This window comes from Carettochelys insculpta, chromosome 3 (genome assembly GCF_033958435.1).
Source record: "Carettochelys insculpta isolate YL-2023 chromosome 3, ASM3395843v1, whole genome shotgun sequence".
NCBI lineage: Eukaryota > Metazoa > Chordata > Testudines > Carettochelyidae > Carettochelys > Carettochelys insculpta.
This window is the reverse complement of record NC_134139.1, coordinates 123060850-123076081: the sequence shown is the minus strand read 5'-3', so window position 1 is coordinate 123076081 and position 15232 is coordinate 123060850. Positions and strand designations below refer to the sequence as shown.

Genomic DNA, 15232 nt, shown 5'->3' with positions numbered 1-15232 from the left:
TTTCTTTTGAGCTACACTACCAAAGAAGATTGATTCTAAGCAGGTCAATCTTCTGGGGTTTTGTTTCACACAAGCATGCAACAGCGCTTTCTGTGGTCAAAGCCAACCCCGGAACTCCGCATGTGCGGCGAGGATTAAGGAAGGTCAATGGGAGAAACGCTCCTGATGACCTTCTTCTGTGTAGATAGGCATGGAATTAAGTTGATTTTAGCTATACAACTGGCATAGCTAAAATTGCATATCAGCTGTCAACTTCTCTGTCTAGTATAGACACAGCCTCGTTAGGACAAGACACCTTGCTCCAGGTTTCCTCATGCCAGTAGTGCTGGCTTACCTAAGCAACGATGGCAACTCTACTTTGTCTTCTAGATCCCCTCATTCATAAAAGGTAAAACTGTACTTCATGTAGAAGGCAAAGAGATTGTTCTTTTTCCCATAGGTTCTCTCTCCTGTGAGCTCTTTTCCTCAATCAGCCTTTTCATTACTTACCTTTACCTCCAAGAAAACACCTAAACTCCTGGCACTTTGAAATTGAAGCTACATACTAATGTGCACTTAGGCAAAGAATAATACAACCTGTAATTAGGCGCAGAAGGATTAGATTTTTATCAGTAAATGTTGGTAAACATCAATTTCACCACACACTCATAAACCAATGGGAAAATGTTTTTATTAACAACAGAAAAGTACAAATATGTAAGGAAAAATTCTGCTTGAAAATTATCAGCATTGATTTGAAGCTATTTAATTTGTATATCTTGGCATGTGATGTTGACAATTTGCGTTTTAAAGATTATCAAGCCTTAAATTTTATAACATCAAAATACACTCATTAAATAGTCTGATCACCCTATCTGCCCCATAAATCTGAACTGAAAATTTAAACAGTTAAAAATATAAAAAGGTACATAAAATAGAGCATTGATATTATTTGCCGAAATAACATAAAAAATAAAAATTGAATTATGCTAAGTCTACTATAATGCTAGGAATTAAAATCAGTCTCGAGCTCACATTCCAAACACTGGCCTTATAAATTCCCAGTGAGTGATGTTGATAGGATCACAAAGTCTTCCAGCAAGAATCATTGTAACTGTAATAAAATGAATCACATTAAAGACATTTGTTTGTTTATTGGTGGATGAAATATTATGCAGGGCCACCTACATATCAATCAAAAACCAAAAGAAGAAAATTTAGCTCATTTCATTTTCCCCATTGTGCAGTATAACTACAATATCATCCCCAATCTGAAGACCTCTTCAATTCTTCACAACACAGCATAGGACAAAAGGACTGCATTAGGCTTACTTCAGAAACTTCCTGTCTCAAGAATTTTGGTCAAACCCTTAATATTATTTTAAAGACTTAGTGTTTATAGTTTCAATTCAGTTTTAATTTAAAAGAATGACACTCTTAGCCACATGCTTAAGAAATAACAGGAAAAGTAATGGAAAACTGAATGATTCTAACTTACTCTTCTCCCCTTTTACCTCAAAGTCACCAGCTCAAAACAGTACGCAGTGGGAATGACAAAGTTTTACCACTGGCTAGATATTTGACTTCCTATGTGAAGAAAGTCTACTAGCTTTTGCCCAGTTTCCAGTGGACAGGTTTCTACTGCATTGCTGGCACCTGCACTCAACACAAGATACGAAAAAGCCTGCGCACCAGTCTCCTTTCTGCTTAGGTGGCCCGTCCACGTTATGTAGGAGATGATGTACACACATGGAAAAACACATATTTTTTACAATCCAGATCATTAGCTTCTAACATAAGAGAAATTCCAGATATTTTTAATAAGTGTTGACAGAGTCTTTATGATCGAACATTATATACTAGAACCATAGTATGTGCATTATTATTCTAACATACAATGTACTCTACATGTGTTCCATCCAGAGTACAGTATCCTACTGTATGTAGCAGTATGGATCAGTGTGCACATTTGGACTCAAAACTCATCTTTTTTTTTTTGTTGTTAAAAAGATGGGGTTTAAAGTACAAAGAGTACATTGTCTCATAGCTCTGCTTCCGGACTTCATCCAGGTCCTAAAAGTACCACAAGACAGGAAACCCCAATGATTTCTGACCTGAATATCTTGCAACCCATACCATGGCACTCCAGCTGGGAGCAGCTGCCATCTGCACTTCTCAGGGGTTTGGGGGACTGGATTTAAAGGCTAGCAGCCAAATGAAGAGCCAGAGTAGCTGGAGCAGGGTAAGTGAGATGCCTACGGAGCCCCTCTCCCTGCCTGGAATGACTGTATGAAGCTTCGGTGCCTTGAAGAGAGAGGGGGGACTGTGGGTCTGCACCAGAGCTGAACTCCTGTCTTTGTGAGATGAGCAGCCCCACAGGTGAGATGCACGGAGGGCAGCTGCCACCTGGGGGGGGGGAGAGGGGCTCAGCATCCCTCCAAGTTCACATAGGTGAAACCTCCCAATTTTCTCAGTGCCCAAGGGAGAAGCACTTGCTCACTAGAAGTCTTGTGCTCTGGCTGGGAGCAGTGTTCCCAGCGATTTTTTCATCCAAAGGCAGAATAAATTTATGTGTGCACTGGGGCATGTGGAGCTGTGCCCCACCAGTAGAAGCACATACTGCCAGCTGTGTGAGTTCTGCTTATCAATAGGGCAGCACCTGAATCTCTCCTAGGCAGCCACCCAAGTGCTCAGCTTACCAGCAATACTGGGTGGGAAGGTAATATCCCTTAGCATAGCATGGGGCCACATACCTGCTGGGAACCCAGCTACAGCCTGCCTCCCCAGGGCATTGATGACCTAAGGAAGCTGGCTGGAAGCCCAGAGACCATCTGCTCCATTCCATTTCCCTCCTCTCAGCTTCCCAAAATGCAGCCCCAATCTCCCTGACTCCCAAGTGTAAAATCTAGCAAGGGGGCGTCAGGTGGGATGTGAAATGCTTCTTGTCACAGAGAAAGAGATGGGGCAGGTATTCTGATTTGTGCTCTGACATGACCTGTGACTTTTTAAGAGCGGCCAGCCACATGCACTTGGCTTATTTATGGGAAATGGGAAAAGTGAGATTGCTCCTGTAATTATTTTTAATGAGGTTAGGTATAATGAAGTTATTATATTGCAATTTGGCAAGGAGACGAGTGTGTTTCCTTTACTTTCTGATGCATCTCTGTGAGCATTTTTTGTTGCACTCTTGAACTTGCTTTAAAAGTACTTCATGCTGAACAGCCTGGGTCCAGCATATCACCAGGATTTCCTGAAGCTCCTCAGACACAAGAAAATTTTCCACCAGCAGGGTAAAGCTCATCTGCATGGGTGACAGCACTTTCTCAAGATCTGGTCCCAGCAGGTGGCACAGAACTCCTATAAGTACTGCGGACCATCACAAACCTTTCCACCTTCTGCTCTAAGGGCAAGGGCCCTGTTTTTACCCACTATGTTTTAATTTTGTATTTGTTATAGTTTATTTTATGTACACTTGTGTATATCCTTTTCGCCCTATGGCTACCATTGCTGGCAGCAGCCACCTCCACATGAAACTTCTAAATATTGCAAACAAAACCTGTGGAGTTGTGTCAAAGATAGCTTCTGTGTTGAAGTGCTTTTAGCAATCATTCCTCACAGGGGCCCACACATATGTTGAAGGCCAAGCCCACAAAAGATAAATCCGGCCCTACTTGCAAGCAACTATGATATGCAGATTTCCAAACTAAAAATACAAATGGGGGTTTTGATGAACTGTGAGCATTGGGAATCCAAACTAATCCATTGTAGGGTCTCTCAGCACTAGTTCTTGTATGTCTCTAATGCTAGAATGAAGTAAACCTGATGGATGCAAATAGCGCCATTTCATTAAAACACGTGTAAAATAAGGTCAATTTACCCTTTTTTCTAAAATGGAACAGCTGGAGGCACAGAATTTAAGACCACCAAACAAAACAATAGCTAAGTGAGGATAAAAATAGCCATGTCTCCTAAGCACCCTCTTCCTCATTCAGGCAAGCAGACAGCAATAAATTCTCATCCAATGCAAAAGTAAAAAAAAAAACGTAAGAGAGAGACCCTGTTTTCTCATGTTAACAAGTTAGTTAGTGAGAATGATTCCAAGAGGTCCATCTACAAGATGGACTAAAACCCAGGTGAAATGTCATTATCCTCATAAAATAAACAAAGAAAGACATTATTAGAAAAAGAGCATAACTGGGAAGGTAAAACTTTCATTTCCAGTCTTACACTTACCCACACAGATGTGGCTACAATCAAGCCAATTTCTTCTTAGTGAGAAACATGTAAATCAAAAATCTAGTCATATTTACAAACAAACATTCTCACTCTGAATGATAATGGAGTTAATAGTGCCATCACACCTGCTGTAATCCCCAAAGACAAAGTCAATGAGTTACTGTAGTAGTGGCGTCGGTCCCATGACAAAACATGTTATCTGACCTTCCTGTCTTACACTACATCGTAAAATAATGATCAGCTGAGGACACCATATTGGGGATTAATTAGTATAAAAAAGTCTAGGGAGAATTAACATGAATCAAAACTGAACATGTAAATACCAAGAACCTTTACTCCATGATTTACACTGTCCCATGAGTCATAGGATGTTGGCTGACGAGTTCTTAGTATCAGTCTTCACTAAAATACGTTTCCAAAGCAAGAACTACTTTGATCAATGAAGACCTGACTAACGCTAAGAACACAAAACATGAGTGATAGTGCAAGCATGTTAGACGTATTCAACACATTTTGAACAGTGCTAATTCTTTTTTTTTTAAACTAGAGAAAAAAATACTGTAGGTAGTGGAAGCAGCTAGAACTCTTTTGTTTTAAGTCTCTATGCATTTATATTGTGCTCCTCACAACAGTTCAAGGCCCTTATCATAGATCTTATTACATTTATCATTAAGACCAGTTTTTGCTATCTTGACAGTATGATCTTATTTATAAAATGCCAAGGTGTGCTATGAACCGTACAAAACCAAAGTTGCATACATCATTTCACAAACTGGTCATATCTTGCAGATCTTTTAAACATTAAAATATTAAGAAAACTAAGTTCTTTTGGTACAAATAATGGAATGCTCAGTAAAAGTATCGCTTAACAGGTCACAACATTTACTTGCTGATGCACATCTACTCTTCTTCCCTTTACAAGGATGGTGATTAAAACATAGATTAATGGTATTTTATTCACTCCAGACGTCCAAACATGTTATTTACCTTGGGCTAGTGGGTTTGCAGACTTTTGCAAGCTTGATTTAGAGCACTTTCTTTACAGCTAAGCTAGTCCACCCACAGCAGGCCTTACCTGGAATTCCACTGAGGAAAACTTAAGGTAAAACTGACTGATTTCGGATCACAGATCTTCACTGACACACACCAGAAAAGATAGATTTGAGGAACCAAAATACTGCATGTTGCAATTTGCTACTTCAAGCTACCTGGTTACTAAATATCAGGCAAGATTTATACAGATGTCCTAAGGGGAAGGGAAAAAAACAAAAACAAAAACAAAACAAAGCCTTCATAAACAGGGCAATTATCTGGAAAACAGTACTGCAAATAGCAAATGCATGCTCATATAATACAAAGGTGTGTAGGCATGAATTCAGAATGACAACTTTACTAACAAGTAGCATAGCTCTATGTTAAGTCTCCAATTTATAGGAACTTGTTTGGGTTAGGATAGTGGTGGGCAACCTGCAGCCCACTGGGGCTCCATCTACAGCCTGCAGACCCACTGTCTATGCACCCCCCGGACCACTCACACACTGGAGCCTTGCACTTCTTATTCTTCTCCCTCCTTCCATCCACTTTTGGAACACTATAAATGGCTGGTTCACACTTCACCTCCATTCCTCCCCCTCCCTCCCTCCTAGAACTTCCCAGTGCTTGAATGCCCCAAATTACTTGTTCACAGCTGTTTGAACTCTGGGAGGGAGCAGGAGGAGCAGGGACAGAGCACAAATCAGAGGATTCATGGTGCTTCAAGGCACTGGGAGGGAGGGGGTGGAACAGGAAATGCAGGGCCCAAGTGCATCGGGGCACATGGGGTCTGTGGGCTGCAGATGGAACCCAAGTGAGCCTTGGGCTGTTGCATCCTGCTGAAATGAAGAAGGGCCTTTCATGTGGTCCACTCACTATCCTTGGTTGCTTATCGTTGGGTTAAGAATTTTTTGGCCCCAGATACTCTATAAATGTCACAAGCAAAACTATTAGAGAAATTTTGTTTTTCTGAAATGGCACAGAAACCATGAACTGTATTTTTTACATCTTATTTCCCATTCCTAACAGTTCAGGGCCAAGGTCATTGCTAGCATAATTGCACTCAATTTCATTGACTCAAAGTTGCATTCACTTAAGTCGGCACTAAATGTGGCTCTAAATCCGAACAAGAAGTTATGTTCTTTGAAGTATCCATCATTCTAAAACAGAAAGGCCCATTTGTCTTTATACAGTAAACTCTTTCATATCTGGCATTCTATCATCTAGAACACTCAGATAACAGGCATTCTAACCATAAGTCAAATTTCATTATGTTTTCCATAAGTACTGTATAGTGGAAGTAAACAGAAAAATACAACAAATACAATGTACGTTTACAGTGCACAATACTGCTGTTTTTGACAAATCAGTACTTTGGATACATTTTTGTTTCTTAATATCTAAGTTTGTCTTTAGTGTTGTGCACAGCTAGATATACCTCTCTATTATTCACAATATTTGAATATGCAGCAACCTCTCAGTCCTGGGGCTGTTGGATATGAAAGAATTTACTGTATTCTAAATCAGCGGTTTTCAACCTGTGGCCATCAGATTCCTGGGCAATCCAGAAGCCACATCTAAGAGGACCACAAAAGGTGACTATGAAAATAAAATTTCAGACTGCAGACAAGGCATTCCACTTTCTTAATTGAAATGCAAGAATATACCCCGCACAGGTCAAAACCCAGAAATGCTGCTGTTATCATACAAGCAACCAGGTTAACACCCTTTCTCATGCTGCATAAAATGCCATGTCGAACACATACAACATTCAACCATGGGCTGAATTTCCAAATGAGTCCATCAGCAATTTCATTCCAAATGTTTCAGCAGTCCACAAATGGGGGGGAAAAAAAAAGGAAGGAAAATACTGTCCCAAATAACAAACCAACCAACAGATGTGTAAAATCTTCCTGGTTTTACTTCGCACAGAAATGGAAGCTTCGCAAAAAATCTATTACAGTATGTATCTAGACAAAAGTGGGATGCCTGACTCTCTCAAATGAGTGTCTGGGAAGAGCCTCGGCCATGAAAATGGATTTTTCCCCCTTTCCTTGTTTTCTTCTTTTTAATTAATGGGTCTTTCTATGATGCATTTACATTCTTCAGACATCACCTCTACATGAGCCTTCCTTTTGTCTGTTACTACTTTTCGGCTCCTTGATCTTTCTTCACCTCTTCATCTAGGTATCTTCTGGTTTCTCTGATGCTTCCTTCTCTTGCCTTTTTTATTCAGGCTCCCTCTTACTTCTTTGCACATTATGTTGTTTCTGTCAGTTCAGCTTCAGAACAATTTTCAATCACTTCATTACAAGTGACATAATTTACAAAATATTTTTAAAATGACTTCTTAAAGCCCTCATCTTAAAAACTGACACTGCATGAGTCATCCAAAGCATAAGGTCTCTGATTTAAGATTAACATAATCTTGTTTTGAAAATGAGGGCTCTAGTTTTAACTAGCACCGATCCTTTAATGCGATGATACACAGTTTCCTTTACGCTGCCCTACAAAGTTCTGTCCAATGCTATGCTAAAAAAACAGAAAGTGCAAATTGCAATATGATGATGTGAAACACACTTGCCAGGTAGCACAGCTCACTGGACAGCCACCTGCTTCAAATATAAGAATGCCACAGAATAAAAACTTTCCAACCTTTCTCTTTCAGGCCCCTTACAACTGCTCCACATACACAGCATGGAACTGACAATCGATTTACGTAGACAGAGGGAGATGAGGGAGTCCATTGTGTAGGGTCTTTTTATCCCTTTCTGCTACTTTTGAGCATTCTTCCTACTCCTTTCTATTTGCTTGCTTCAGCCCTCTCAACTGCAACACATAGTTTATTTTATTGCATTGGGTCTCATGGACCTGCTCTTTGAGTAAAAGTATTTTAGTATAATTCATTCACTAACCCACAAAAACTCTACAAAATTATTTGTGCAGTAAAGGAATGTTTCAGATACAAGGCTCTGCTGGAAGTAATGTCATCCCCAAATGGTTTAAAATAAGGTTTTATGTTATATAAAGATTTTGCGTCCAACTCTCTGCTAGTCTTTTAGTAGTCTCACTCCCTATGCTACACTTCCATAGTTGAGATTAGCAGGGCATTTAAACTAGAGTTCCCTCAATATGAGGAGATAGAAGCTCCAGGCCTCCTAGTTCTTAAATTCATTTACTTTCCTGTTCTGAAGTTGCCAAAACAGATTATTTTTGTGAGGCTCATTTTTATGGGACACTTTTTGAAGGGTGGGGGACACAGAACAGGAATGCTGATTAAAAGTTGGAAGGAAAAAGTTCAGATGAAACAGAGTTCCATTTAAAATGAAATGCCTCACAAAACTTGTTTCAACTTTACAGTCGTTTCATTTTGGAATAAAAAAATCAAAAAGTTCTGATGTAAAAATATCTTGTTTTGCCATTTTCAGAATGAAATATTTTAATTTAAAATATAACAAATGTGAAACAAAGTCATATTATACATTATAGCTGCATCTACACTAGCACCCCCTTTCGAAAGGGGGATGCTAATGAGACACTTTGGAATATGCTAATGTCGTGCTGCAATGAATATGCAGCACCTCATTAGCATATGGGCAGCCGCAGCACTTCAAAAGTACTGCTTTTGATCACACGCGGTTCATCTAGATGGGGTCCTTTTCGACAGGACCCTGCAGACGTCAAAATCCCCTTATTCCTATAACCAAAGAGGAATAAGGGGATTTCGACGTCTGCGGGGTCCTTTCGAAAAGGACCCCGTGTGGACAAGCCGCACGCGATCGAAAGTGACACTTTTGAAGTGCCACGGCCGCCATTATGCTGAAGTGCCGCATATCCATTGCAGTGCCTCATTAGCATATCCTAAAGTGTCTCATTAGCATCCCCCTTTCAAAAGGAGGGTGCTAGTGTAGACAGGGTCTATAAAAGAAAATAAACAAGTTGAAACAAACGGCTCAAAATAAAACAAAAACAAAAAGCTTTGCGATTTTCATTTATGCAGAATTTTGAATTTTGTTCTGATTTGAAACGAAGCTCAGTTTAAAATCCTTTGCAAAATGAACAGTCATCTTACAGTTAGTGCTAGAAAGGCCTTTGTCTTTGCAGAAAGGTCCAATTAGTTACTGATATGCATGGTGAAAATTGTTATTAATTTTGTATTTATGGCCCAATTCCTGAAGAGATACTTATTTGTAAAGTTAAACGTATTTCCATTGACTTCAGTGAGACTGTCTGCAAAATTAAAATTAAGCATCTAAACAAGTGTATAAAAATCAGGCTGAGATTCAAATGAAGTGTCAATGGCAGCTAAGGGAGATCCTCACAAGGTGTTTATATGCCTAACTCCACTAGAAACCAACAGACATTAGAAGCCTGTACAGACCCAGATAGATGGCCTGTGACAGGCCTATACAGAACAGAATAGTTGCTCCTAAATGTAAAGTGAAATAATGGTTTGTTGTTTTTTTTTTGGTTTTTTTTTTTAAAAGTACTTATAGTGCCCACTGACTTCAGTTATTGTTGCAAGTACTCAGCATCTCTGAAAAATCATGCACTAAATAAATTGCTGATTTGCAACGTATAGTTCAAAATCCTGCAAGTCTTTATTAACAGAACTAATGTATAACTGACAGACCTCAGTGAGATGGGTTAGGCAAGGGCTATCAGGGTCAAGCCCTATTTTTGTAGCAGCAACTCAATCTATATAGTGAATTCTTTAGGGGCAGGAAGAGGGACATTATTAATTCTTACTCTTGAAGAAAGATCAAAATAAGAGTACAGTGCCAAATGCAGAGCTGATAAGCTCACATGTACAATGCGCTAAATATGTAATAATATTTTATGCCGAACTTTACCAACGTCTGCTTTAAAATATTTAAGTCAGTTCAGAACCAATGCTTTCAATCTGAAGTGTTAGCAGCAGCATGACATGAAAGTCACACGTACAGACTAAAAAAATCATATTATATATTTGTAAAGCACCATTCACAATCCTTCCTCAAAACTTAAAATATGACACTCCTGTGAGGTACGCACAATATTAAATCATCACGGAGGGACCATATAGCTCTGAACTTGTGTAATTGAACTTTTATTAGAGCATAAACCCAGTGGGGGAGAAAAAAAAAAATCACATCATTCCTGTGTTCCTTTTAATTGAGACCACAGGACCACTACCTCTAAAGGTGATTTTCATATTACAGTATGCTCCAAGTGTGCACATTTGGAAAACATTACTCAGATGCTTCATGCAGTTACTGTTTAAGAATTACAACTATATTAAGACAGCTGATTTTACCAAACTCTTTGTATTTCACTCCAAACATTTATATTTATTAACTGGTTTTAGTTTTTACAAAAATAAAAATAAAACCAAATTTAATATCAATGGTAACACTGAAGATAAAAATCATGTTTGCCATCATATCCATGGTACCTTCACTGACAGCTCTACCTAGAATTTTGTTTCATTTCTATATTCAGGAATCCTAATAAGGACCAATCTGAAAACTGTTTCTTGTGAATTATATTAAAGTTTATAATTAAGCAATATCTCCATGTCATTACATGCTTTATCAAAAGATAATATAGTATGACTCAAGTTGTGTGGCCACAAAGCAGGGCGCATAATAGTGTCAAAGTTAATTACCTTGCATAAGACATCCTGATGAAGGAAATCATTACTACGGCACAAATGTTTTATTGAAATGAGCTCACAAATTGATACTTTCTAGGTTATTTTAGTATTCGTGTTTAATGCCAATAGGCTCACAGAAAAATACCCACAAGAGCAATCTGAATATTCCAGTGAGTTTACAGAGCAATAGGAATGAAATACGATTAGTCCGCATTGTAACAGAGAAGGCAGCTATTAAGCTACAATAATTTTAATGAAAAATAACTGGTTACTGTTGTAATAAAATGTATTAAAAGTGATTCAATTTCTTCAAGAACCTCAGCAAGAGGCTTTGCTTTATAAATGATCCTGATCTAAATAACGTACATAATTTATATTCATCAGGTTCAACTATTTTTTTTGTTAGAAAGTGCATGAAGCATTAAATGTTTGAGTAAATTCTCTAATAGTATATTTCAAGATCTTCTACTTTTCTGAATTGGACGGTTTCAACTGGGGGGTGGGGAGAGGAAATCATTGGAAGGAGAAAGCCACTTCTGGTTAATTAAAAAAAACCCACTACTGTTATTTAAAAAAAAAAACCACACACAACTAAAATGATTATAATTGAATTATTAAAAGACATTTTCCCCATCACTTATTCCTTCATTCATAGTTTGGTCATTTAACAGAACTTTAAGCAGTTTTCTCTGTATAGGTTTGTCACAGCAAATGAGTGAATAGGTGTTTTAAAAAAATGGAAAATGTCATAAAGTTGGAAACTATTTTCTGATCATTATTGAAATGGTCCTGATTTCAAGCTGAAAGTATCTCTAATTTTTTTTTTAAATCCATGGAAATTAGACTACACGTTAACCCCCTTCCTCCACAAACATGTAAGCGAAAGATCTTCACCTGCAATTGTTCTGAGCACTGGCAAGGGAGTATGGGTTAAAAGACATTTAGAAAACTGGAAAATATGACAACTGCATGGGTGGTTGGAGGAAGGATGTGGGAGTGAAAGAGGCGGCATACGGGCAGGAAAGTGACAAGGTCTCTAAAAGCATTTCCAGTACTTGCTGGGTCTCTTAAAAAAAGCTGCTCAGTTGTTAATCATCCCAACAGAATGTGTCAAAATGACAGAAAAACTGCAGTTTGTTCCCTTGCACTTGACCAAAATCTTTTCCTTAAGCTTGCGCCCCATCTCTCCCTCCCTCTCCCCCACCACTAGTAAACAGATAAGGCTATTATGTTCTCATTTTAGCATTAAAGCAATTCACATATAGCAGTAGAAAAGCAAGTTACTGAGACAGTACAAACCAGATTTAACATTATTAAATAAACTTTGGCTAGTCATAATACAGTAACTCTGCAGCAAAATGTTGGCACCCATGGTGTGGCATTTGGTATCTTTAATCTAGATGTGGTTGGAAAGGAATTGAGAGCAGATGAGTGGCCACATCTGGGGAGAGAGAAGCCCCAGAGAACAGAGGAAAGAAACAAGCAGCAAACCTCCTTTCAAATCCTACCATGGTTGGGCATTTTGTGCCTCTCTTCTTTCATTAGTGAAAGGGCCCTTTGTCACACGCATGCACGCACACAAACCCTATAACATCTGAGAGGGCCACAAGGTCATTTTATTTATTATTCCCCCTCCCCTTAATTGCAGCAAATAAAGCCCTGAGATGCATCTCAGTTACCTCTCTCTAGATCAGCAACTACTACGGCCTCGGCCTGCACCTCACGGGTTAAAACGAGGGTGGGGCCAGAAACGGGACAAAACCAAAACCACGCAAATGGTCCAGAGCGGGCGAGAGGCAGCGTGGGCCGGAGCCCAGCTACACTAGAGCATCAATTATTCAGTGATTACATCATAGCTCGCAGCTCGCTCCTCCAGAGCCCCACGAATGGAAAGAGAAACGTGGACCATTCCGGCCGCACGGCGCCCCGGCTCCCCCCTCCCCAGCAAGAGCTCGCTTCCTTCCCATGGCCCATCGCCCTCCCCGGCAGCAGGGTCCCACCGCGCCGCCCCCGCGACAACAACAAAGCTTGTTTGTGGAGGCACCACTGCGGGGGTCGGCAACGCACACGAAGCAGCTGCAGGGCTGCTGCATCCGCGGCCCCTCCCCGGCCAGGGGGCTCGGGCTGTAGGGCACCTGCAGCCGCCCCACCCGGCCGCCCGCACAAAGGAAGCCGCGCAGGGGCCCCGAGCTTTCGCCGCCTTACCTGCAGCTCCGCGCGAGGCCAGGCTCACAGCATCCCCCTGGCGGCAGGCCCTCCCCGGCCGCCCGGGCACGCGGGAGCAGCAGGGAGCGTCCAGGCAGCGAAGACCCCGGGAGCCGAGGAGGCGGCGGCGGCGCGCAGGCTGCAGCCGGGGGAGGGCAGGCTGGTGACGAGCGCGGAGGGGGCGTCGCTGCGGCTCGCCGCGTCCTCCCCTCCCGAGCGAGCGACAGCAGCGAAGCCCGGCTCCGGCTCGCTCCCCCAGCCTGGCAGATGGCGCAACCGCAGCCGCGCCCCCAGCCAACCAGCGCGGCTCCACCAGAGCCGGGTCCCCCCCCAGATTGGCAGCCCCACCGGCCTATGGTGAGGCGCAGCGGCGGGGGGCTGCCGCAGGGATTGGTAGGCGGCGGCAGAAGAGGAGCCGGGTGCTGTGTAGTAGGTTGGCGCCCCCCACTCACCCCGGCTCGCAGCGGGGCGGCCGCCTGGGGAGAGGTGTAGTGTCAGGTATGGCCCCTTTGTGCTCCCCCCCGCAGCCCCACGGTGCCCTTCAGCCACTCGCAGCACCTGGGCTGGGGCACGGGGCGTATTCCTGCCCACCTGCGGGAGCAAAGATCAGGGAAGGTTAGAGTCGGGGCTGCTGCACCCATTGGCTGGCAGGAGTCACCAGAACCCGCATAGAGGGGTCCCCTGGTCTGCACCCCCAGTGTGCCAAGTGTACGTTACTTCTGCGTTGGAGGTTTCAAACCATCCTCTTCTCCCCCGGAGAAAAAGCAGGAGCTTGAAAGTGGGGCTTAGATCCCCTGTTTTTGTTTTTGTTTTCAATCCATGGATGCAATAAATTTTGTTGTGTGCCCCAAGGCATGTGTGGGTGTGTGCCGCGCACTGTGGGTGGCCTCTGCTAATTAGCTGGGCAGAACCTGAATCCTGGGTGGTGGCTCATTTGCTCAATTTATAGGAACAGTGCATGGATAGTCTGGGTGGGGGGGAGGGTAGCTGTGTTAGTCTGTAGTATCAGAAAAAAGCAGTCCTGTAGCACTTTCAAGATTTAACCATTTTATTTATTAGGTAATCAGCTTTTGTGCGTAGGACCTGTAGGTTTTCCCAGCTTTAATAGCTCTCTTCAAATCAAATCTGGACCTTCACATATGGGATGCGGATGTAGGAATGTTGAGTTTGGGGCTCATCTAGACTGTTAATATTTTTCAGTATGAGGTGGTAGTTTTGCCAGCTCTTGACATTTTTTGTTCACCTTGAAATATTTGGTGTTTTTCTGAAAGCATGAACCTCAGGAGTCTGGTGATCATAAGAACCTGTTAGCTCCCATTTCTTTTTAAAAGTAGTCTCTTGTCTTGTGGTAGGAGAGGGAAATATGAAATAAGTGTACCCTAAAGCTCAGGAAAAAATGAAAAGAAAACACTCTCTTCAAATAATTGAGAACATTTGATGGCTTGTGGTTGACAGTAGGAGGCATCCTTCAGTCTGCATAGACTATGGATCGCGCCCGTTATAGTTTCAATTGAGGGCTTCATTTACAGCATCTACTGTGACTATGAAGACCCACAAGAGAGTGACAGTCCTTGCTGCATTTCTTGCAGATGTGGTGGGTGTCTGGCAAGTCCAAGTGCTTTCTGTGCGCTCGCTTCTCCTCTGTTAGCTGTCTGATCCTCATCTTGCCCTTCTGAAGGCCCTTGTGTAACCCCTGCCTCCATCTGCTGCGGTCATCTGCTAGTTCTTCCCAGTTGTCCAGCTCGATGTCTACCTCTCTGAGGTCTCTCTTGCAGACGTCTTTGTAGCGCAACTGGGGGCATCCGGGACGTCTTTTGCCAGAGGCTAGCTCACCATACAGGATGTCTTTTGGAATCCTTCCGTCATTCATCTTGTGGACGTGGCCAAGCCAGCGGGGCCGACGCTGCCTGAGGAGGGTGTGCATGGTTGGGATTCCAGCTTGCTCGAGGATGGCGGTGTTGGACACTCTGTCCTTCTGTGATATTGCAAGGATGCGCCTGAGGCAACGCAAGTGGAAGACGTTCAGCCTCTTTTCTTGGTGGGCATACAGGGTCCAAGTCTCGCTGCCATAAAGGAGGGTGCTGAGGATGCAGGCTCTGTAGACTTGAATTTTGGTGTGAGTGTACAGCTTGTTGTTATTCCACA

The 15232-nt window shown here is 42.1% G+C and overlaps 1 protein-coding gene across 7 annotated transcripts in view; it reads right to left on the bottom strand.

Annotated features, from left to right (window-relative positions):
- FYN (FYN proto-oncogene, Src family tyrosine kinase) overlaps nt 1-13363 on the bottom strand; it is a 209848-nt gene extending 196485 nt beyond the window's left edge. For all 7 annotated transcript variants that reach the window (XM_074990728.1, XM_074990727.1, XM_074990726.1 and 4 more), the window contains exon 1: nt 13088-13363. The gene's annotated coding sequence lies outside the window, so the exon portion shown is untranslated. The remainder of the gene's footprint in view (nt 1-13087) is intronic.
- Between the last annotated feature and the right edge of the window lie 1869 nt (nt 13364-15232).